This window comes from Amblyraja radiata, chromosome 37, assembly GCF_010909765.2.
Source record: "Amblyraja radiata isolate CabotCenter1 chromosome 37, sAmbRad1.1.pri, whole genome shotgun sequence".
NCBI lineage: Eukaryota > Metazoa > Chordata > Chondrichthyes > Rajiformes > Rajidae > Amblyraja > Amblyraja radiata.
The window spans coordinates 10,128,006-10,152,959 of record NC_045992.1 but is presented as its reverse complement, the minus strand read 5'-3'; the positions used below and the strand labels follow the sequence as shown (position 1 = coordinate 10,152,959).

The 24,954-nt window shown below is 42.0% G+C and overlaps 1 protein-coding gene across 3 annotated transcripts in view; it reads right to left on the bottom strand.

Moving 5' to 3' along the window:
- Positions 1 to 24,954, bottom strand: part of ccser2 (coiled-coil serine rich protein 2) — a 350,893-nt gene that overhangs the window by 35,753 nt on the left and 290,186 nt on the right. The window lies entirely within an intron of this gene.

Here is a 24,954-nt window from a genome sequence, read left to right as displayed (position 1 = left end):
TCAAAATACTCTTAATATATAATGTAAACATTTAAATGTTCAAAATGAAAAGGTGTTGGGAAATTCAAAGTAAAACCAGAAAACGCTAGAAACACTCAACAGGTCAGGCAAATGGTTGAATAAATAAAGAAGCGTCTGAAGGAGGGTCCCAACCCAAAACATCACATATCCATTTTCTCCAGAGATGCTGCCTGACACGCTGTAACTCCAGCATTTTATGTCTATCGTCAGAATAATTAAGTTACTTTCTCCACAGTTACCTGAATAGCTGTATATTTCCAGCAAGTTCCATTTTTATTTTTAAATATGATTTTAGATTACAAGGTCATAAGTAATAGGAGCAGAATTAGGCCATTTGGCCCATCAAGTCTACTCCGCCATTCAATCATGGCTGATTTATCTCTCCCTCCTAACCCCATTCTCCTGCCTTCTCCCCATCACCCCTGACACCTGTACTAATCAAAAATCTATCTATCTCTGCCTTAAAAATATCCACTGACTTGGCCTCCACAGCCTTCTGTGCCAAAGAATTCCACAGATACACCACCCTCTGACTAAAGAAATTCCTCCTCACCTCCTTCCGAAAGGAACAACCTTTAATTCTGAGGCTATGATCTCCAGATCTGGACTCTTTGACTAGTGGAAACATCCTCTCCACATCCACTCTATCCGAGCCTTTCACTATTGGGTAAGTTTCAACAAGGTCACCCCTCATTCTTCTAAACTCCAGCGAGTACAGGCCCAGTGCTGTCAAACACTCATCATAAGTTGACCCATTCATTCCTGGGATCATTCTTGTAAACCTCGGCTGCACCCTCACCAGGGCCAGCACATCCTTCCTCAGATATGGTGCCCAAAATTGCTCAAAATACTCCTACTGCGGCCTGATCAGTATTCCATCCCTGTTTTTGTATTCTAACCCTCTTGAAATGAATGCTTGAAATAAATACTGGTCTTTTATGACAATATTTTATAAATACTCAAAAAAAGTAATTATTATCTAATGTGGGCATTTGGTGGCACAGACCACACAACATCCACGATCTTATTGTCTGTTACATCTAGCAATTGCCATGTTATTAGATATTCACAGATTAATCACTAAGAGGCCACATAATTTAAAATAAAATGGAAATTAACTATTTTAGATAGTTCTTTGTCACGCGTATGGTTGTATACAATTCTTGATTGTATTTTCTGATGGACACTCTAAAAAGCTGAATCTCTCACCTACAACTCATTCTTTAACTGCTCAGCCCTTATTTTTTGCTAGCACTCTTGGCCAGTGCAGAAAATTAATGGAATTCCACCTAATACTTCTTTTCAGGCAGTCTCTTGGGATGGACTATAGTTCTGTGAGTTATGAAGTAGTTGATGAGGCCAATGATAAAGCTAGTTCTTTTTCCACAATCTAGAATATATCTTGAAAGCGCCGACTTCTTAAGTAGATATTTTAGTTGTTTAACTTACAAGAATCTGGGAGAAAAGAGCCACTATTTTATCACCCAGATTGGTGATTTGGAACACAGCCCAAAAACATATGGTATATAGTAGCTAATGGGCCTGCAAGCCAAAGGTCTCTAGTTCAAAATCACACAACAGGTTGTGAAATTGAATTCAATAAATCAGGTAATTTAAAGCCAGCAAAAAATTCTAAGAATATTTTTCTGCGTTCAACACCATGCTGTTGGTTCTTACAACAGTCAGGAGAACAATGGGTGGAAGGTGTGATGTATATGTAAATGCCAGTGCCCCTTTAATATAAAGGGCTGTGCCTCGTGATTGAGAGCAGGTGACCTTGGAGAAGTATCCGTGGGTGGGGCAGAATAAATCATACTTACAAGATGTCGGATGTGTTTTCCTTCTGCTTGTGCTAGTCACAACAGGGCCTTACGTGGTCTCAAACATTACATGGTGTCAAAGTAAAAAAAAGAATGGCAGGACTCAAGCCACCGGGACCACTCTCCAAGCAAGGAAACATGCCCAAGAATTATAAGGACTGGATAAGGGCATTCCAGCTGTACGAGGCGGCAACAGAACTAACGAATAAACCAGATAATATTCGCTGTGCAACATTCCTCCACGTAGCCGGGCCGGCAGCTCAGGAGATTTATGAGACCTTTTGAGTTTACCCAGGAGGAAACTGACAGACATGACGTCACATTCGGTGATACATGAGATGAAGGGCATGTTTGCCCGGAATGGCATTCCTGACTTGGTGATGACTGACAACACGAGACAATTTGTCTGTGCTGAGTTCCGTAGGTTCCAGGATGACTGGGAATTTGCCCATGTCACCTCAAGTCCCATATATCCACAGAGCAACGGGCAGATAGAGCGCTGTGTGCAAACTATAAAAGGTATCATGAGGAAAGCTAAACGCAGTGGCCGTGACCCGATGTACGCCATCCTCGAATACCGCAACACCCCACTTGATGGGACAGGCGGCTATGCCCCCTCACAGTTACTGAACAGTAGACTGTTAAGAAGCAAATTGCCATCGCCTCTATCACTCTTACTGCCTCATCATGTCCCTCCCATGGGACCACAACTGGCCATCCGGCAAGAAAAACAGGCAACATACTTCAATGTGAAGGCAAGCGTCGAGCCGCTGCCGCGCCTGGAACAACAACAACAGGTATGGTTTCATGCCAAACCAAGTGAGTGGCAACGCGGCCGTATTGCAAGAGAAAACCTGTCCCCTCGGAGCTACGTCATCTCTACACCGAGCGGTACAGAGTTCCGCAGGAACAGGAAGGACATACGACCTACGCACGAAGCAGCTGAGCCATGCCCTGGCAACACGCAGCTGACAAGTGCGAACACTCTCCCACAAGGAGGAACCCCTCACCCAGAAGGAGCTAGTCTCCCAAACTCAAGCGAACTATCACAGGCCGCATCACAAGGGTTTGTGGTGGGGGAATCGGCTCAAAGCGAGCCAAGCCACACTCGCACACAACAGAAATACGACACAGAACTAGTTGGAAAGATGACTTGCACGAGAAGTGGGCGATTGTCAAAACCCCCAACTCGACTTGTTATGTAAAATTGTTGGGCAATTTTTTTATAGTTTTGTAGTATGACGAGCACTGTGTTATTTGTGGTACTTTATCCACATTAAATTCATTAAGGTTCAAGTTATTAATTTTGACCAACGTTGAAGGGGGGGATGTAAGGTAATTTAAGGGAAGGGGGAGAATTGTAATTAAAGTAAAGGGGGAGATGTGATGTATATGTAAATGCCAGTGCCCCTTTAATATAAAGGGCTGTGACTCGTGATCGAGAGCAGGTGACCAAGGTGAGAAGTGTCCGTGGGTGGGGCAGAATAAATCATACTTACAAGATGTCGGACGTGTTTTCCTTCTGCTTGTGCTAGTCACAACAGGGCCTTACGTGGTCTCAAACATTACAGAAGGTAAGTCACTCATTTGTTTGTTATAAAAATACGTAAAGCGGGAGAATAGGGTCATAGAGTGATACAGTGTGGAAACAGGCCCTTCGGCCCAAGTTGCCCACACCGGCCAACATGTCCCAGCTACACTAGTCCCAGCTGTCTGCATTTGGGGAGGGGGGGGGCAGGGAGAGGAGAAGGGGGGGTGAAGGGGAGAGAAGGGGGGGGGGGGGGGGGGGGGGGGGGAAAGAAGGAGTGGAGACACTTTAAAAAAGCCAGACAAATTTTAACTTTGTTCTGAAAACTCGTGCTTACATTTTTTTTCCCCAATGAGCCAATGCCCAATGCCCGGTCAGCAATGGAGATTGTCTACGGCTACCTCGACTACCTATTACTACATGGCGACCCCACTACCACTGCAGTACGAGTTCAAAAGAACTATGCCGACCAATTTTTACTCGCGGAAAAATTTTCAGCACGTTGAAAAATGTTCTTCGACCAAACTGAGGTTGCGAGTATGCAGGGACATCTCTCGAGCATGAAGGAGAGTTACAGTGACCTCTAGGACCACGTGTCGACCATGCTGCGAATTTGTGGCAGGCGCAAACTCTTCTAAACTCGCAAATTAGGTCGGCATAGTGGGATAGGCCTTTAGGTCTCTTGTTGGTTACTGATTATATTATGGATTTTGTCTTCAATTAGTGAGCAAGATAAAGAAATCTAAAAATGATTTAAAAATTGTCAAGTGGTACCGAGGGAGGAGGAAAACTTCCAAACTCAGGAGGATATGAATAATTTGGTCAATTGGGTAGGAAAGGGGGCAGGACAGGACAATTGGGGAGGACAGGAAGATCAGCAAATTAAGAATGCAAAAGGATGCTTCATTTTATTGTCAGACATATAATATAAGAGCATGAAAATTGTGGTATGAAAGCACGGAAGAGTACAATTCTACTTAGGTATAACACAAGTACTGTATACAATTCAGGTCACCATTGTTCAGGAAATATATAATTGTACAGGAGATGGTGCAGTGGTAATTTATAAGAATGGTGCCCAGGCCTAAAAATGATTAATTATGAGGAAAAGTTGGATAGGCTGGGACATTCTTTCTGTCATAGGAAATATGTGTGTCAAAATACAAAGGACATAGACTTGGTAATTGGTAAAATAGAGGAAAGATGACGCCATTTTATGTAATCTAGAGAGTGCAGGGTTCTCAAACTCATTGCCAGAGAGGGCAATAGAAACAAAAACAATCATCATATTTTAATAGTGTCAATAGGGTTATGGATCAAGTGCTGGAAAATGGGATGATGTTGTGTAGATCATTTTTTGTTGTGTCATAACTTTTTAATAATGTTATTTATAGATTTGTTTAATGTTATGAAGGTAAGAACTTATTGATCGGCAACCTTGAAACACATTTTAGACTTAAAATTACTGCAGAGCATGTTTCATTATGAATGAATTAATCTCTTTATTGTCATTGCACATGGTACAATGAAATTTAAAAGTCAATCCCACGGTGCGATTCACAAGAGCAATTTTAAATATATAAGAAAAGGTAAAAATATGTACATATAAAAAAATTATGATTCTTAATGTCCAAATAAAAGATGGAACATGCATGTCTAAAAGGGTTTCCTTGGTTTAAGGGTTCATTTGTGGAGCTGGGAGATGTGGGGGCAGTGGTATGTGGGCTTAGTTGTTGGGAATTATCCTTCAGCAGGAGTTCAAGTTTAGCCACGATCTTTTTAAACTCAAAGTACAGCCAAATCACTTCACATTAGGCAGGGAGTGATGCTCAATGGAATGGGCAGCATAAGATGCAGCTTTGGTGTTAAAGCATTACTTACAAATCATATGTCCGATTTCAGTTCACATGTCGAGCTTTTCTGTCTAACAAACTCGAAATTTGACAATGTATAATTTTCATGGAAACCAGAAAAAAAGGATTTTGCAGATATGGCAGAAATGCTTGAACACAAATGATTGGCAAACTAACATTTAACCAAGATTAAGAAAAGCACAGAGAACAAAAGACACAATGAAAGACAAAGAAACATTGTCAAACAGCTGACAATGAGAAAATGATGAATAAGAGCAAGAATTTTATGGGAAGTTTTGGTAACACATGTTCCGTCTTGTTATTTTAAAGATGGATTTACACTACATTTCATAGTCGTTTAGAAGCCCAACATGCACAACACTGTTATAGGACTGTCAACATTGATGTCTGTAGCTTGCCAATTGTCCTGGCCTGCAATGATAAAATTGCATCTGAACACTTGCCTTATGCTGTGGTATACATCTTTACAGGCTGAACTACAGTGGCAGTAAATTAATTCCAATATTGTTCCACAGGGGATTACACTCCTGTGTCATCCTTTTAATTACTGGCAGGTCTGAGTTCATTTTAGTATGCTGCCTTGTAAAGATTTCTGTCCCATTATTTTTACCTCGACTATATTTCTCCTAGTCATCAATTTATTCTCCAAATAACTTCACTGAATGCTAGATTAGATTACCAATTAGTCGGCCCCAAATATCTCTTAATGTCTATGAAACGTAATGTTAAAAATGCAAATTTTAATTCTATTTGAATAGTCATTTATCAGTGACAGCAAAGTATGTAATTATGTCTTTTCTGAAAACATTGACCAATAGTACATTTTTAATGTAATATTGACTGCCAGAATTTAGTGCAATATAATCCAGTGAATACAGATGGCCGAGGGTGTAGCAAAACTGCAGACATAAGCCATAAAATCAATTTGACTTTTATTGAAGCACGGATTCAAGCATTCTTAACAAAAATTAAATCTCATTTTTAATTATTTTGCCGGATTGCAGGCAAATGGGATTAATGCAGATGGCAAAATGGGCAGCATGGGCATAGCATGAGGGAAGGCACACTTCTGTGATGTACACCTCTAATAGGTAAACTAAATGTTTATGTTGGGTATCTATTCTAAGTTTTGATTTTGAATGTTCTGCTCCAATGAACTTTACTCTAGGATAGATAGGTTTGGTTTATCATTGTTACGTGTACTGAGATACAGTGAAAAGTTTATTTGCGTGCTATCCAGTCAAAACTTGCTTTACAGGAGTAAAATTAAGCCATACAACAGGAGAAGCAAAGAGAACAAATACCAACACGCAGAATATAGTATTATAGCATTATAACAATACAGTTACCGAGAAAAGTGCAAGGTCCACAATGAGATGGGTTGGAGAGTCAGGACTACAACCACTTTATGAGAGAACCATTCAGTAGTCTGATAACGGTGGGGTCCTGAATCTGGTGCACATGTTTTCAAGCTTTTGTATCTTCTGTCCAACAGGAGACAGGAGGAAAGAGTAAGACTGGGGTGAAAATGGTAAACTCTAACTTTTGCTTTACAATGAAGCCTCCAATAATATTCCTCTATTAATGGTCACTTGGCAACAAGCGACTTGATTAGTCTGGAATCAGTGAAAGACATCAGAAATTCAGTACGTGAACGTGACATATTTAAGCTCATACTAACCTTACTTTAGACTGATACATCTTCATTTACTTTACTCAGATATCAGAGATGAAGCTAGTGGCACTGGACAGCACTGAATCGTGTGAAAGGAACATATGAAAAGCTAGTGGCCTATACGAAAATTAAATATGGTGAAATAAATCAAATTATTGATTGAAAATTACATTTTAATATGGGTTCCCCTGAACATTCTTCATTCTACAAAGTATGTACGGTGCAATAAACAAGATCAATACGAACTACCGGATACTCGCACATAAAATTATATTTATAATATTGTTCATATTCGAACAGCTGCTGAGTGTGAGATGGAACATTTATATTCAATCTTAAGGTAAATGTAGTTTGTGATGTGGGTCAGGCCACTTGCGATTAAGTTACAAGAAATGTTGAAACATGGCGGAGATTGCCAACAATGTGATTGAATCATATTCATGACTTAAAAGAAACGAGTACAAATGAAATAATACTTTATAAAGACAAACTGATGGCCTGTTCATAAAATAAACTAGAGCAGTGCTGTGTTGGAAGAAAGGATGATTGTATTCAAAGCTCCAGGGCAGAGAACTGAAACGTCAGTAGGGAAGGATGGTAACAGTGTGTGCAATAATATAGAGATAAGTTTTGGATTGGGGCACAAATGCATGACACCTAACATGTTATGCAAGTTATATAGGATGGCAACCATAATAAAACCTCATTATAATGGACCAAAGGGGAGGAGGGGTACCCATTATTGCCGATTGTCCATTATAACCGAATAAAGTGAATCGTGTGAAAGGCGCTCCCGTGAGGGCGGCCCGGCTCGGGGCTGGAACGGTGCTCCGGTGGCTGAGACGGCGTTCTGGCGGCGGCGGCCTGAGTCCGGGGTTCGGCCGCGGGCCAGTGGACGACATCGTCAACAGTTGCGTCCGCTGGACTGGAGGGCGGCAGCTTCGACCACCCCCGGGCCGCGGAGTTTGAACCGGCCCGTTCGCGGAGCTCGGTGAGCCGCGGGACTGACTTACCATCGCCCGGTGAGGTATCGCCTCAGCGCAGAGGGAGAAGAGGAGGGAAGAGACAGCAGCCCCAAGATTTTTGCCTCCATCACAGTGAGGAGGTGCTTGGTGGACTCACTGTGGTGGATATTAATTTGTGTTTACTGTCTGTTCTGTTGTTTATTATTGTATGTATGGCTGCAGGTAACGACATTTCGTTCAGACCGTAAGGTCTGAATGACAAATAAAGGATCTAATTCTAAAGTATAATTGTACGTAGTTTGAAACAAACAACTGCAGATGGTGGTTGATACACAAAAGGACACAAAGTGCTGGAGTAACTCAGTGGGTTGGGCAGCATCGCTGGAGAATATGGATAAGTTGGGATCTTCGGACTGATTCAGTCTGCCGAGTTACTCCAGCATTTTGCGTCTATCTGGGATGGTGAGGGTTGGGGAAGGAGTTTGTGGGTTTGAGGGAGGAAGGGTCTCCATAATTTGGGTATTTTGTCATTGTGCTATTCATACAAGGGAAAAAAATCACATTCATGCTGGTATCCCGTTTAGGAGGTGGCAAAAATGTCGGAGGATGATGTGTTGTACGCAATAGCTGATGGGGTGAAAGATGAGGACTAGGGGGACTCTGTCCCTATCGCGACTGGGGAGAGGGGGAGCAAGAATGGAACTATGGGATACAGAGGAGGCACGTGTGGGAGCCTCATCTGTGATAGAAGAGGGGAACCCCTATTCCCTAAAGAATGGGAACATCTCAGATGTCCTGGTATGGAACACCTCACCTTGGGAGCATATGCGGCAGAGACGGAGGAATTGGGAGTAGGGGATAGAGCCTTTGCAGGAGGCAGGGTGGGAAGAAGTGTAGTCCAGATAGCTGTGGGAGTCAGTAGGTTTGTAATATACGTTTACGATAGTCTATCTTGTGTGATGGAGATAGTGCGATCAAGAAAGGGGAGGGAGATATCAGAGATGGTCCAGGTGCATTTGAGTGCAGTGTGGAAGTTAGTAGAGAAGTTAATAATGTCCATGAGTTCTGGATGGGTGCAGGAGGTAGCCAGAATGCAGTCGTCAATGGAGTGGAGATAGAGTTCGGGGATAGGGCCAGTGTATGCCTGGAACTGAGAATATTTGATGTACCCAACAAAAGGCAAGCTTTGCTTGGACCCATGCAAGTGCCCGTAGATCTTGACTTGGCATTGGACTTATTTATACATGTTGGATTAAAAGGTATAAAAAAATAATGAAATCATTTGAGTGGACTTCAGAAGAAAGCTTTTCAAAAAAATATATAATTCATAGAAATAATGGTCAGGATTTAATTACCCTTATGATGAAATTTTGTTCATTAGATTGACTTAGATTTCTGAAAGACTTCTGATACTGATTCTGATGGCAATGAATCAGTGATCCACAAGTTAAAATGAAGGCTCATAGTCTACGGTTATAGCTATTGGAAATGCAGCAAAAATAATGGGGAATTTATGATGTCAAGAGCACCTATGATAATCGTTGAGCCAGCAGACACTGGTCAACTATCTTTAACAAGCGTCCAAATCTCTTCATCTCCTGAATTTTTGGTACACTGCCTTTAGACAATTCATTTCAGCATATGCACGTTCTTCATTTTTCTTATTTATCAATGTTTCAATTCCAGCAAAATCAAATCATTGGATGTTTTATTCTATTTTTGCAGTGTCTAAATCTTAATAATTAAGGTTTTCAATTAGAATACCACACATAATTTAGATATAAATTATTGGTTAGGTTAGTTACCAAGATAATCATTTTGGGATTTTTATGTGTAGGAAGGAACTGCAGATGCTGGTTTAAAACGAAGATAGACACAAAAAGCTGGAGTAACTCAGCAGGACAGGCAGCATCTCTGAGAGAAGGAATGGGTGACGTTTCGGGTCGAGACCAGTCTGAAGAAGGGTCCTGACCCTAAACGTCACCCATACCTTCTTTCCAGAGATGCTCTTACTCCAGCTTTTTGTGACTATCTTGGGATTATTTATCTTCACTTTCAATTAAAACTACTAGTAGTACATTAATCAAAATGCTTTGATCATTCCACACAAGTTATTGGTTAGAATTAGACGTGTGCCTGCATTGGCGCGCATAGATTGGCCTCCCGCATTTAATCTGAAATTCAGTATTGTTTGTTTGACTATTTCTCACTGTACAATTATTGGTCAATTTTACCACCCTCAAAAAAAGTTCCATGTTCAGAAATTATTTAAAACTAGACCAAGTGCAGACCCGTTGGGTCTGTTCTCCCAACGTGCGGTTGTGTGGGGGGGGGGGGGGGGGGGGAGGCGGCACGCAGCGTCACACACACTAACTATCCCCCCCCCCCCGCACTCATGCTAATTACCCCCTTGATATTATATTAATATTATTAATTTGCTCCTTTTACCCCATAACCACCCTATCTACTGACGCATAGCCCCCAACTTGCAGTCACATCTAGAGGGGGGGGGGGGTGGGCGGGGGTAGAGAGTGAGGGCAGAGAGAGAAGGGGCAGAGGCAGAGAGAGAGACAGAGAGAGGGGCAAGAGGGATAGGGGGGTGGAGAGGAGGATAAGAGGGAGGGTGGGTGAGGGGGGAAAGGTGGGGGAGGAGGGGAGGAGAGAGAGAGGGTGAGAGTGAGGGGGAGAGAGAGGGGGTGCTGAGAGGGGGGTGAGGTGGGGAGCAGGGGGGGAGGAGGGTGGAGGAAGAGGGTAGGGGGTGTGGAGGGGTGGGGGTTTAGGGGAGGGGAGGGCGGGTGGGGGAGGGGATGGAGGGGAGAGAGGGGGAGAGAGGGGAAAGAGGGGGAGAGGGGTGTGAGAGGTGTGCTGACGAGGGGAGGGGGAGAGGTGGGGAGCAGGGATGGGGAGGAGGGTGGAGGGAAGGTGGTAGGGATGTGTGGAGGGGAGGGGGTTAGGGGAGGAATGGTGGGGGAGGGGATGGCGGGGAGGAAAAAGAGGGGAGAGAGAGGGGGGGAGGGGGGAAAGGAGAGGAGAGGGGAGAGGAGGGGGGGGAAGGAGGGGGGAAGGAGGGGGGGAGAGGAGAGGGGGAGAGAGGGGGGAAGAGAGGGGGGGGAGAGGGGGGGGAGAGAGGGGGGGGGAGAGAGGGGGGGGGAGGGAGAGAGGGGGGGCGAGAGAGGGGGGGGAGAGAGGGGGGGGGGAGAGGAGAGGGGGAGCGGAGTGGGGGGAGAGGAGAGGGGCGAAGAGGAGTGGGGAAGAGGAGAGGGGGAGGGAGAGAAGAGGGGGCGGAGAGGGGGAGAGGAGAGGGGAGGAGAGTAGAGAGGGGAAGAGGAGAGGAGGAGAAGAGGAGAGGGGGGGGGGGGGGAGAGGAGAGGGGGGGGGGGAGAACCTAAAAAACATTTTAGAACCAAAAAAGACACATTCTGCAAACATTGTAGAACCAAAAGAGACATTTTTTGCAAACATTTTAGAACCAATAAACACTTTTTGCAAACATTTTAGAACCTATAGACACATTCTGCAAGCGTTTTAGAACCACTAAGGACACTTACATTTGAGTAGACATGTGTTCAGTGTTATTCACAGCTCAGAGAAACGTGACCCTCTGCCTTCCTCCAGCTTGCAGACACTGATTGAGGCACACCACTTCCTGGTTTTATAGTCCCTCACCCCTGCCGCCAGCAGGGGCAGCAGAGAGAATGGGGAATTTTGTAAAATCATTAATATCTCTGTCATTTTTCATCGACGGGAAATGACGGCCGTAGGTGGCGGCGTTCTCTCGGAAATCGCAGCACAGATGGCCAAAACCGGTCAAGAACAGACTTTTAGTAATATAGATGTAATTGTAAAAAAAAAATGTCAGAATTCCTCCTTTGGCACATTGTCTGAATTGAAAATATGCACACCCAACCAAGGGCTTCTGGTTCAGAGGCTGCAAACCCCAACCTTTCCCACCTCTGCTGGATAATGGACCTGATGACAGGAATTGAATTGGGCCAATTAACAATATTACAAGTAGTTGGGGAAGTTGTTACTGAGAGACAACAACTGCATATTAATATACACTTGGTTGTGATGGATGAGTTGGGGTGAAGGCCTGTTTCTGTGCTACATGCCTATGTGACTCTGCTGTAGTGCAAGGCTGTATCAGAAGCAGAAATCAGGGACTCTATGGCACCAGTCACATTTCAGAAGCTACTTTGCCTTCCAGGCTATGTGCAGTGTTCAAAGGATTAAAACAACCATCACAAAATAGGAAAGCGACCAGCATACATTGCCATAACACCCATTTACAGATTCCCGCATATGGATCGGTGAGTGGTCTATGAATGTCAACAAAATACAAACAAGGAGACTGATATTACAGCCAGCCAGAGGCAGTCTCTGTTGGTCACCAGCAAAGCACGGCACCCACTATATCAGTCAGAATGCAGCCCCAACTGTGCTCCTGGAATGACTGAATTCAGGATGAACTAAACCAGCAAGAGCTAAGGGACAACACTTGTAAGTAACAGGTCTGAAGAAGGGTCTCGACCCGAAACGTCACCTATTCCTTCTTCTCCAGCATTTTTGTCTACCTTCGATTTTTCCAGCATCTGCAGTTCTTTCTTAAACACTTGTAAGTAATACTCACCGAGATTCAGTAAACAGCAGCCTGGGAAGTTAGTTTATTTTACCAAGACCAAGACTGGATAAATTGAAAGGTATAAGACAGTGGACATGTGGTTGCAGTGAGATAAGAAACAATGGGTTTGCCGTAAGACATCTCCAATTCCATCCAAGTCTTCAGCAGCAGGCTTCTGCTGTATTGGTAATAGAAAATAACTAAAGGCCTAGTTTAAGACACAAATACCTAAATGGCAAGGCTTGGTCATGGGCCCCATGTTGTGAACAAGGTCCTTGTCTATGCAATCAATTCCACAAATCTCTGTATATAATTGACACATTATCAATAACTAGGATACTACTCAATTGAAGTTGAAAACAGAGATGATACTTTGGCAACCAATAGGCTATGGGATGAAGATGACCACTATTGGCTGGATTTGGACTGTACTAGCAATCTATACTATTTCATTGGAAAGAATCAGAAGGAATAGGAAGGAGATGAATCTGAGGAATAGAATTTAACTCCTCACTAAATACTGAACAGCACAAGAACTCGGGATTGGACAGAGAACCATGAAACAACAAAGGAGAGATGCCAAGTATGGGACTCAGAGAACAAATAAAAGTCTAAAAGTCTGACTAAAATTATTCAACTCATGTCTTGAAGATTGTATACGGTGCAAGAGTTCTTATATATTATCTTTGCAATCTAAGAGTTTGAATAAGGCAAAGTATATCTTTCTCCAGCTGTCAATGGTGTGCATCGAATATAACCATGATTTCAGCATAAATGGAGTCAGAGATTAAATGGAGTATAACACTACTACCTCATTTAGAAATAAGTTAAATCAGCACCAGTAAGGATTTGAACACAGGTCCACAGGTTTTTGATATTTAGAGGCAGTATACCTTGAAAATAATGCAGTCATACTCATCAGCACATTTGCTGCACTATAGAATGAAAGAAAATACATAAATAACAAGTACATATGTGAATAAGTAGCGATTTGGAGAATATGATAAGAGTAATTGTGTAATAAAGATCTGAGGAATTGTTGGCCTTTATGAAAAATTAAACTATGAATCAGCATTTGGACTTGGATCTTATTTGACTTTTAATAATAATGATCATAAATGTGGAATGAGGAACATCTGTGATTTAATTCAAATGTGTAAGTATTTGTATTTTTAACATCTCTATTATAAACAGTGCCAATGGTGAGCTTATGACAAACCATGAAATCATAGATAATTATCACTCAGGCTTATTAAGCAATACCTGTGCCAGATACGCAGCAATCTTATAACTGGCTGAATTGTTGCCTTGTCAAATCTCAGCAGGACCAATCACAAAAAGCAGTGGAAGCATTATTCTTCCATGCTGTTGTCTCAAGAACTATGTGATTCCATGCCTTTGTCCCAGTGATATGTTACAACTTGCCCCCATGAAGAATCTATTTTCTAGTTCAAATGTTGAGATGCAAATATGACAGGGTGTAGGGGTTGGGAACAATCAATAAAAGGAGCCGGAACATGGTACGGTGAAGCAGCACACCAGGATTTTAACATGAATACCCAAGCAAGCTAGTTCAAATATTCTGTAGGAAGGAACTGCAGATGCTGGTTTAAACCGTAGACACAAAAAGCTGGAGTAACTCAGCGGGACAGGCAGCATCTCTGGGCCGGAAACGTCACCCATTCCTTCTCTCCAGAGATGCTGCCTGTTACTCCGGTTTTTTGTGTCTATCTTTAGTTCAATGTTGTTATAGGTACTAGGTCATGGTGATCGAGCATAGAAAATACTTCAAAACACCATTCATACTGGCCATCAAGCATCCACTTACACTAGTCCCATTTTATTCTCTCTATTTTTCCATCATTCACACCCCACCAAATTCTACCACACATCTATACACCAAATTCACACTCATCAATTAATCAATCAACTGCCCATATCTGAGATGTGGAGGAAATTGGAATATTTGGGGGAGACACATGGTCAAAAGAAGAGCATGCAAACTTCACACAGACAGCACCAGTGGGCAGGATTGACCTGGATCACTGGGGTGGGAGACTGCAACCTTCACGTCATCCACCCTGTTTCGACTAATGCAATCAACCCGACGTGCACACACAATTGGATCAAATAGAAAAGTTGACCTTCAACTTTAGGCTGTGCACACCATACGCAAGAAGACGACCTGGGTCGCTAATGTTATAAGGCAGCAGCACCACTAGATGCTTCACCATTCTACCCAACCATTCATTTGATATATTACCTGCAATGTTGAGGGCGTTGACATTATTCCAGAATCAACTGGGGATACTCATTCTTTCTTCCCAGTGCTATTAAAATAAATTACCTGGTCATTCATTACAATTGTTTTTCTGACCATATTTGCCTCCCTGCAATGCTGGCTGTAGCTCAGAGAAGTACTTCTCTTGTAGAAACATGGAACTGCAAATGTTGGTTTACAAAAAAAGTGATACAAAGTTCAGGAGTCACTCAGTTATCTCTGGGGAACATAGGTCACATTTTGGGTTGGGACTGTTCTTCAGAATGATTGTGGGGGGGACAATGGGGCGGAAGAAAGCTGGAAGAGAGGGGCAAGACAGCATGTGGCAGGTAATGGGTGCACACAGGTGAGGGAAAGGGGTTTATAGGGCCAGAGATACATAAAAGATGTAAAATAAAACAATTGAAGTGTTGCAAATTGTGAAGCCAAAGGAAGGAATGTAGGTGATGGGGAAATGGAAAAATCAGTGCGAGTCCAGATGCGGCACAGGAGTGGGGTGGGTGGAAGAAAGATGGTGGGGGGAGGAGGGGGGTTTGTTGGAGATTAACTAAAATTGGAGAATTGTATGTTCATACCGTCGGGATTGTAAGCTATCCAAGGGGAATATGAGGTGCTGTTCCTTCAGTTTGCGTATGGACTCACACTGGCCCGGGACAAAAAAGTAAGTATGAAGTTAGAGAAGGTGCACATGAACCTCTGGCACAAATGGAAGGACAGCTGGGGTCCCTGCATGGAAGCGAGGGAGGAGGTATAGGGACAGGTGTTACATTTTCTGCGGTTGCAGGGGATGGTACCTGGGGATGGGGTGGTTTGGGTGGGAAGTGATGAGTGAACCAAGGATTTGCAGAGCGTGTAGTCTCTGTAAAAGGCAGAAAGGGATGGAGAAGGAAGATGTGACTAGTGCTGAGATCACGTTGGAAGAAACAGTAATGTCGGAGGATTATGTGCTTGATGCGGAGGTTGGTGGGATGAAAGATGAGGGCAAAGACACAGGAATTGAGCCATCGCTTGGAATCAGAAAGTTGTGCACTTTAGTGATATCAGAGAATTGATGACCAATCTAGTTGGATATTTTGGTGGAGTTTTGTGAGAATTCGGTACTGATGCGGGGGTTTCAATTGTGAATGGATTGTGAAGATAACGGTCTCATCCTTCATTGTGGATATTATTGAAAGATTCACTAATCAACAATTTCCTCCATCACACTTCAATACGACAAATATAGGTTATGAAATGTGCTAACAAAATCCATTTATTTTTGTTTGTTTTGTTCTATAATGTAAAGTTAATAATCAGAATGTCACTTCCTCCATGCACAATGATTTATCTGTCAGTGCCACTGCAGTAGATACGAGGATGAAAATGCTGTTTGATCAGCAGTTCTTTGTATGACTCATGTATTTTATATAAATCACAGATATTTACAGACAACTATACTGCAGTAGCCTGATTATATATTAAACAACAAATTCAATATATATTAGACATAAGCAAAGGGCTTTTTCTGTCTTTATTGTTCAAACGAGGAGTGTACCTTCTTTGATACAGTGTCCTCCATAATGTTTGGGACAAAGACCCATAATTTTTTTAATTTGCCTCTGTACTCCACAATTTGAGATAATAGAAAAAAATCACATGTGGTTAAAGTGCACATTGTCAGATTTTAATAAGGGCCATTTTTACACATTTCGGTTTCACCATGTAGAAATCACATAGTTCCCCCCATTTCGGCGCACCAAAATGTTTGGGACACAGCAATATCATGTACATTAAAGTAGTCATGTTTAGTATTTTATTGCGTATCCTTTGCATGCAAATGACTGCTTGAAGTCTGCCTGAAGCATGGACATCACCAGTTGCTGGGTGTCTTCTCTGGTGCTGCTCTGCCAGGCCTGTATTGAAACATCTTTAGCTTATGCTTGTTTTGGGGGCTAGTCCCCTTCAGTTTTCTATTCAGCATATAAAAGGCATGCTCAATTGGGTTCAGATCAGGTGATTGACTTGGTCGCACAAGAATTGACCATTTATTTAGTTTTGAAAAACTCCATTGTTACTTCAGCAGTATGTTTGGGATAATTGTCTTGCTGTAGAATGAGCAGTCGCCAAATGAGTTTTGAGACATTTGTTTGAACTTGAGCATATAGGATATGTCTATACATTTCAGAATTCATTATGCAACTACCATCAGCAGTTGTATCATCAATGAAGATAAGTGAGCCAGTACCTTCAGCAGCCATACATACCCAGATCATATCACCCCTGTCACCGTGTTTCACAGATGAGGTGGTATGCTTTGGTACAGCTGTAATTTCTACATGGTGAAACCAAAATGTATAAAAATACCCTTTAATAAAATCTGGCAATGTGTACTTTAACCACATGTGATTTTTCTATTACAAATCTCAAATTGTGGAGTACTGGGGCAAATAAATAAATGATGGGTCTTTGTCCCAAACATTATAGAGGGCACTGTATATCATGACCTGCTCAGTCTGTGTGGAACATGATGTCAAACTAAACAAATCCTTTCTGCCTGCATGTGATCTATATCCCATTTCTCACATCCATGTGCCCAACTAAAAGCCTCTTAAACAACACTATCATATCTTTCTTCCATTATTAATTCTGTTGAAATCTTTATGAACATGTAGAGTTACTTATTAGTTTGTAATTATTAGACTAGCAGATTTTTTCTCCCGTAGTTTTTTTTTTAATCTCTCTCCTACACTCTGTTTCTCCAATCATTTTTCTGAAAACTCAACAGTTAGGTTCAGATATTTAATATTGCTGCACTGATGGCTGTGCTTTCATTTGGCTGCAAGCTGCAAAACAACATTTATACCATGGCTGTCTGTTTTGGTTTGTAACCTCTTTGCTTCTGGTTTCAATGGAGTTGTAGATAGACACAAAATGCGGGAGGGACAGGCAGCAGCTCTAGATGGAAGGAATGGGTGATGTTTTAGGTCGAGACCTTTCTTCAGACTGATCTCGACCTGAAACGTCACCCATTCCTTCTATCCAGAGATGCTGCCTGTCCCGCTGAATTACTCCAGCATTTTGGGTCTATCTTCAATGTAAACCTGTATTCACATTGTGTTTTTGATTTTCTGTTTTTGGACTGAATTCTGTTTTTAATTTGTGTCTCTGTGATGTCTTTATTACTTATTTTATTCTGATTATATGTTTTTATTCCTATTAATCTATGTAAGGCGTCCTTGAGATGTCTGAAAGGCGCCCATTAAATAAAATGTATTATTATTATTATTATTATTATTATTAAACCAGCATCTGCAGTTCTTTCCTACTTATTTTAATGGAGTTATGATGACCAGGTTGTTGGAAGTTTCATCAGTTGCAGAAAAATGTTAAACATCAAAATATTTAAGACCCTAACAGAATTTGAATCAAGTTTTACATTTTTCAAAATTAATTTCACTCCATTACATTATAAGCTGCAGAAAACCGAATTGTCTTCCCATAATGATCTTATAATTTCACTGTGTTCTTTCTCGATTTTTAACATTCTCTCTTATTCTCTCTCATGCGATTTCATTTAATGCATAGCTTTCCTCAAGTGCTTCTTTTATCCCAGAACTAATCTAGATATCCACGCTCTGTGAGCATTTTAGTTTGGAAGTCTACAAGTAGTGGCCCTAATTAATAGACTAGTGGAATGATCATGCTGTCTCCACAGCATAGATGCCTCTTGCACTGAAGTAGAGGTTAGTGCCCGTGAGATTCAGAGGAAATAGGATCTAAAATTAGTTTGGCAATCGGAGGTAGAGGTGATTATGAAGAGTTCTCTTAGTGGTTGGAAGCTTGATACCCACAGTGCAGCACATGAATGAGTGCTGGGACACTTACTGTTTGTTATACATTAACAATGTGAACTTGAATGTAATAGGTAAACTTGCAGTTGACACAAAAAAGGTTATTGAATGTTAGGACAATCGCAGGTTACAGGTTGACATTGATCAGGAGGTAAAATGGCAATGCAACAGCAGATAGAATTTAATTGTGTCAAGTGTGAAGATGATGCATGTGAGGAATAATAAAAGGAGGACAGACACAATGCGTGGCGGGGCTTTAGGGGATATTGAAGAACAGAGAGAATTGTGTAAAGTCCAAGCCTAAGGATCTCTAAAAATGATAGGTAGTAAAATAGACGTACATGACACTCACATCGAAAATACAAACACGTAGACTATAATAGAATTTTACAAATCATTAATTACATTAACAGCAATTAAGGCAAAGGAAATATTTGTTTTATTACAGAGGCCTTGGTGAGATTACTTTTTAAGGAAGGATACATCTGCTTTAGAGGAGGAGTGAGGGGTTACTCAATTTATTCATTTGATTGTCCCAGCCCATTTACAGTATATATTTTGAAGAAGGATATTTCAATCTGAAATATTCTCCTTCCACATATGATGTCTCTTTTGCGGAATGTTCCTATCATTTTCTGGTATTATTCCAGATTACAGCATTTGCAGTTTTTTGATTTTGTTTATTTTATCACCATGCTAATATGTTAAAAAAATGGTCTGAGAAATCATTATCTTCATAACACTTAATTACTTGTCAGAATGCCTATTTTATGAAGGAAAGTAGAGAAGCCATTTTGCAAATGATATGACAATGAGATGATGGGTCTCCTAGTAGGTTTGGACTTTTTTTATGCCACATTCCAAATGTTATACCCAACTCAAATTGTAGGCACAATTTTCAAAATTAAATCATAATGCAGAGCTTATTCAACAGTCACATACTCGGAACTATAGGCAGACAACTTCAGCAAGACATGTATTGACCTCCAAATTGACCAACAATGATCAGAAGTTCCAGCCAGCATGTAATTGGATAGAATGGAGCATTTTTTAAAGCAATATTTCTTTTAAAAGAAATCTGACTGGAAGAATTGTCTGAAACTTGATTTGGAAGGGACAATCGATCGCCATAGCGTCAATTTATTGTATTATAAAAAAGGAAGAGGGGTGGGGGGAAATGATCTGGGACAAAACTAGACTGGTTGCAGAGAAACTAATAAGAGATTAGATTAATCAGTACATACACGGCCTATTACTTTGCTTGATCGCCCGGGTGAGTTGCTTTCGGAATAGGACTTAATTATTGGCAGCTGGAGTAACAGTTAAGAATTAAGAGCTGTGCAACATCATCAAAACACAAAAGCTGTAACGGCGCACAGCACTTTATTATGGTGTGCAGTATTTTCAAGCAACATTATATTGTGTAACTACAGTGTCTTACGTTGTTTATAATGTTTACATTATGGTAGTTGTGGTTTTATTAGCTTCAACAAAATAGAAGTTGTGCTGCCGCATGAGTTTTGACGGCGCTTTATTCCACCATGATGGATTAAATACTGAACACAGGTAACAGGTGTCAGCGATACATACCCAAAGGACAACAGCAAATTTAAGCAGGTTGGAGAGGTGTCAAAATGTTCCCAATACTGTGCTAAAGTACTTACTTCCTGCCATGGCTGCATTTATTCTTTTCTATAGAATGACAAAATTCTGAAATTTAAAGTACAAATGTACAAAAATGGGTGATTTAAGGAACTGCGCCAAAATAACTGAAAAAATGGGCTGAGATTTTCAAACTTTATAATAGATTTTATGCTCAACATAGTAAATCACTTTTTTTTTTTTTTTAAGTATATGTAAAAGAAATTCATGCTAAAACCAAATTCCCCTGGTTCATAAGATGCGATGGGAGATTCAAACAAAAAGCTATGACACCTGAAGAACATTTCACAACAAAGAACTGGTATAAAAACCAGGTATTTTACCCTGGACAGTAAGTATCCAAGAAATGATTTCATAGAATTATGTATTGGAAACAGTTTGATTTCTATTACTGGCATCATAAATAATATCAGTAATTATGTGGGAGCTACGTACCACTTAGCCATTCGGCTTTGTTGGTGAATGCATTGGCGAGGCAAGGATTGCTGTATCCTCTAGTCCTCAGATCTGCTTTACCCATCGAAACAGATTAATCTGCTTGTGAAAGAATGTTTTTATATAACTGGCCATTCTCTGCACTTCCTGAGTGAATCTCAACATCATTTGAACGCTTGGGTCATCCACCACCTTAAAAGTACCTTTCTTTCACCATCAATTATCTGTGTTAATAAGCATTCTACTATTTATCCCTTTTATAGTTAGTTATGCAGGCTCGCATCATTGAAGGATAGTACCTTACACAACTGCTGGAGGCCAATACTTTTTTGTAGATAAAAAGGTACCATATAAACATACATGTCTGGAAAACAAAATAATAATATTCAACTTTCTGGAGGTGCTGTTCTGTGGTACATTGCGTACCATCACACAAAAAACCAGCACCGCTGATGGAAACTTACACTCCAATGCTTATTTTTACCCAAAAAAAAATGCGTTCATTTCCCCAGATGAGGGTGGTCCTGATTAGGCCAGCATTTGTGTATCTACTCTAACTCCCATGAGAGTGTAATCGTGAGCTGCTGCCTTGAACTACTACAATCCTGATAAAAGGTCCAACCACAAATTGTTAGTTTGGAGATTTTGGACCAAAACCGAGCAACAATGTAAGAATGGCGATAAATTTCCAAGAGAAAGTTATGTGCAGCTTGAAGGCGAACCTATGGTGGCATTCTTATGCCACTGACACCCATATCCTTCTTGATGTTGGAAGTGTTGGGTTTGGGACCATATTTATCTCAGCTTATCTAGCTCAGCCTAGATAAATACCTGCACTGCATTTTGTAGATTGTACACAATGTAGCTATTATGCTTCAGTGAAGGAAACAAATGATCAGGAAACAAATGCTCAGCATGCCCATCAAGTGGGATGTTTAATATTGAATCCCATTGATTTATTCATGTAAGTAAGTGCAGAGTACTCTGGTATATGCTTGAAATATGCCTTGCAGGTGGTGGAACGTTTTTATGATATCAGAAGTGAATCGCCTGCCCCAAGATATCCAGCCTTTGACCTGTTCTATCTCCAGAGTATTTACCTGGCTGGTCAGTGGTCATTTCAAGGATTTAATGGCACGGACTCGACAATTGTTATAATTTGCTTCCATGGATGACAAAGAAACAAAATTCTATAGCTAACTGACCTTAACAGCTGGTAACTGAAAAAATAAAAGGAGAGAAGGAGAAAATGCACCAGAGATATAAGACAAATGGATGCCAGTCGGACTAACTCAGGAGAGAAGCAACATAAATAATGCAGAATATACATAATCATGATCTCAACTAAGAAACTACAGAGAAAGGACAGAAACACTTAATAGTGTGGTTATGCTACGTTATGGCAGATGTGCATCGCAGTAAATTTCAAATTCTTTGAAACAAACAAACTCAGTAATTATATGTATTTCTAGGTCGAAAGTGTGCACAACAATGATGAATTTCAGCTGCGAGGGAAGGCACTGACCAAGCAGAAAAAAATCTCCTTAGTTACAAATATTGAAGAAGTCATCAACAAAATATAAGAGTGAGCAGAAATTATTTTAGCTAACCAATTTAAACTATTAGCTTGACAATATAAGATGGAAGCACATGGAACAACCAATAATAACCATCTCAATTTTTCCTGGAGTCAATGGATTATCTCGTGGCATGCTTCATACCCATTGCATGTAATGCTTATTATACAGGTGCACAACCTTTTATCTGAAAGCCTTGTGACCAGACACTTTTCGTAATTCAGAATTTGTCGGTCTTCGGAATGGAAATTTTTTTGCGTAGATTTTAATGGCTGGCTCAGTGGTAGAGTGCTCGGCTCATATCCGCAAGGTCGCGAGTTTGCGCCTTGATCCTGGCAGTTACTCGATCGCGAGTTTGAGTCTTCAATGTCGTTTTTTCTTGCAGAATAAATGTTTGTATGAAATACAGTGTAGGAGAAGTGTACTGACTGTGTGGGCAGAACTTTGGAAGTGATTGCCCACCAGTCTAAAAAGCCGCTGTGTCTCCCTGTCCCTGGGATAGCAGGGGGCGATCAAACAGCACAATACCCCCCTCCCCCTCCAACTCCAGAGGAATCCGCTCCCCGATGGGCCGCTACCAAAGATCATAGAGGAGCTCCTCTACGATCTTTGGCCGCTACAGCGACAAGTGGCAGTTCGCCCACAGCCCGAGCTGCGCCCCCTCATCCGCCACCCCAGGAACAAGACGTACCTTGCACACCATCAGCTTCTGCCCCTACGTGTTCCTCTGGAGTTGGAGCGGGGCTGGGCTTGAGTTGCTGCTGGCTGTGGGTCTCTGGGATCTCCGTACTTGCAGTGGGCCTGGGGGTCGGTGGGCGGCGGTGGGAGCTGTGGACCTACGGACCTACCTCCGTGGAGCTAGCCAGCTTCGGAGCGTGGAGAGCTGCGGGGGCGAGCTGCTGCGACCCGACTCCGGTGGATGGTGACACCGGGAGCTCGCGGGTCTCCGGTGGGAGACTGCTTTGCGGGGCACCGGCAGCGGCGACTTCTCCCGCCCGAATTACGGGGTTGAGAGCAAACAGCATAGAGGTTGAGAGTGACCTGGAGGGGGGCCTTACAACGCCCGGCGCGGCTGTAAATTGCCGCGGACTTGCTAGCGCCCGCCGGGGGCTCCAACATCAAGACCGGGGCAGGGCCCTACATCTCCCGGCGTGGCTTTGAGTGGCCGCTCCCCGATGGGCCTCTACGACGCCCCGAGCTGCGCCCCGTCATCCGCAACCCAGGTTCCTCTGTAGTTGGAGTGGGGCTGGGCTGGGCTGCTGTTGGCTGTGGGTCTCTGGGATCTCCGTGCTTGCGGTGGGCCTGGTGGTCGGTGTCCAATTGGTCCTGACACGGTCCTGCTGCAATCGCCGACGTGAAGACAGTGCAAAGCCCCCGCGCCGGTGCAATGGGCGGGGAGCTGGAGAGGGGAGGGAAGGGGTCACACACATGGCCGGGAAGCAGAGGGGTGTAGGTGGGGTGAAACTGAAGGGAGCGACAATCTGCTGCTGCCTGCCCGCTGAGTTAAAAAGTTCCCACGCAAGACTCACGAAACACTGTATATCGTGAGTCTACCGTGGGAACTTTTTAATTCAGCGGGCAGGCAGCAGCATATTGTCAATTATTAACCCTCCCGCGCAATATACCCTCATCTTCTCTTTTATGAATGGGGATTTAGTTCCCCTTTCTTCGAGGACCGACCGGAGGTTCCGCTGTCACCTCTGCGGGCCGCCCTCGGTGAACGTTTTCAAGGACCTTTCTTCAAGGACCAAAAAAATGGCCGCTATTCGGAGGTTTTCGTTATTTGGATCTTCGGATAAAAGGTTGTGCACCTGTAGCACCAACCTTGCAATGTTATCCTTTTAATTAAGTTAACAAGGAACCCTTGTCATGTTCATCTGATCAGTGCCATGGAAGATTATACAAAATCCATATTTAACAATATTGCAAGCCCTCATGCAAAAAATAGTCCTTATCATGGATTCATAAGTGGAGTGAAAAAACTAGAATATACATACTGTGCCTAATGTATATTTTATGCACTGCGGTACAGTAATGTGTTGAGATTGTGCAGATTTTGTAAACTGCAGGATCATTAAAGTAATGGTAAAATTTTATACATTCCTGACTGTCCCATTCTTTACAACATCAATAATCTTGATGGCTATTTACTATTGAACCCATTTGTTGCCAGTGCTTCAATGAACAGTAACCTTGAGATTTATTAGAGTTGAGACCTTGCAGAGAGCATCTTAAGTTTATACACTAGATAAACTGACAGCCCATTTCTCAATTCATCAGTTAGGTTATTTTGTTGCTAAAGATGTCAAAGCCTCATACTGTGCTCTGTTCTTCAACTGCTCAATAACTTTTCAATCACAGTGGAGGAAACCTCAAAGACAGTACTCTATTACACAGGTTAATGACCATCTATTTATCTCACTGCACAATGTATTTACCAAGTTCTAAAACTGTCACTAACACTGAACTTATTGAGGATTCATTAAAGTTTTCCTCAACTTAGAAGATTCAAATTCATTCATAATTAACAATGCGAGTGCCTTGCATGTCTTTTGCAGGGCTTAAAATGCAACCAGTGAACTCCATGCACTTTTACCAGATAAATTGTAAGTGCTCCCCAGGTAAGTATAACCCTATAAGGAATCATACATCATATACATATTAT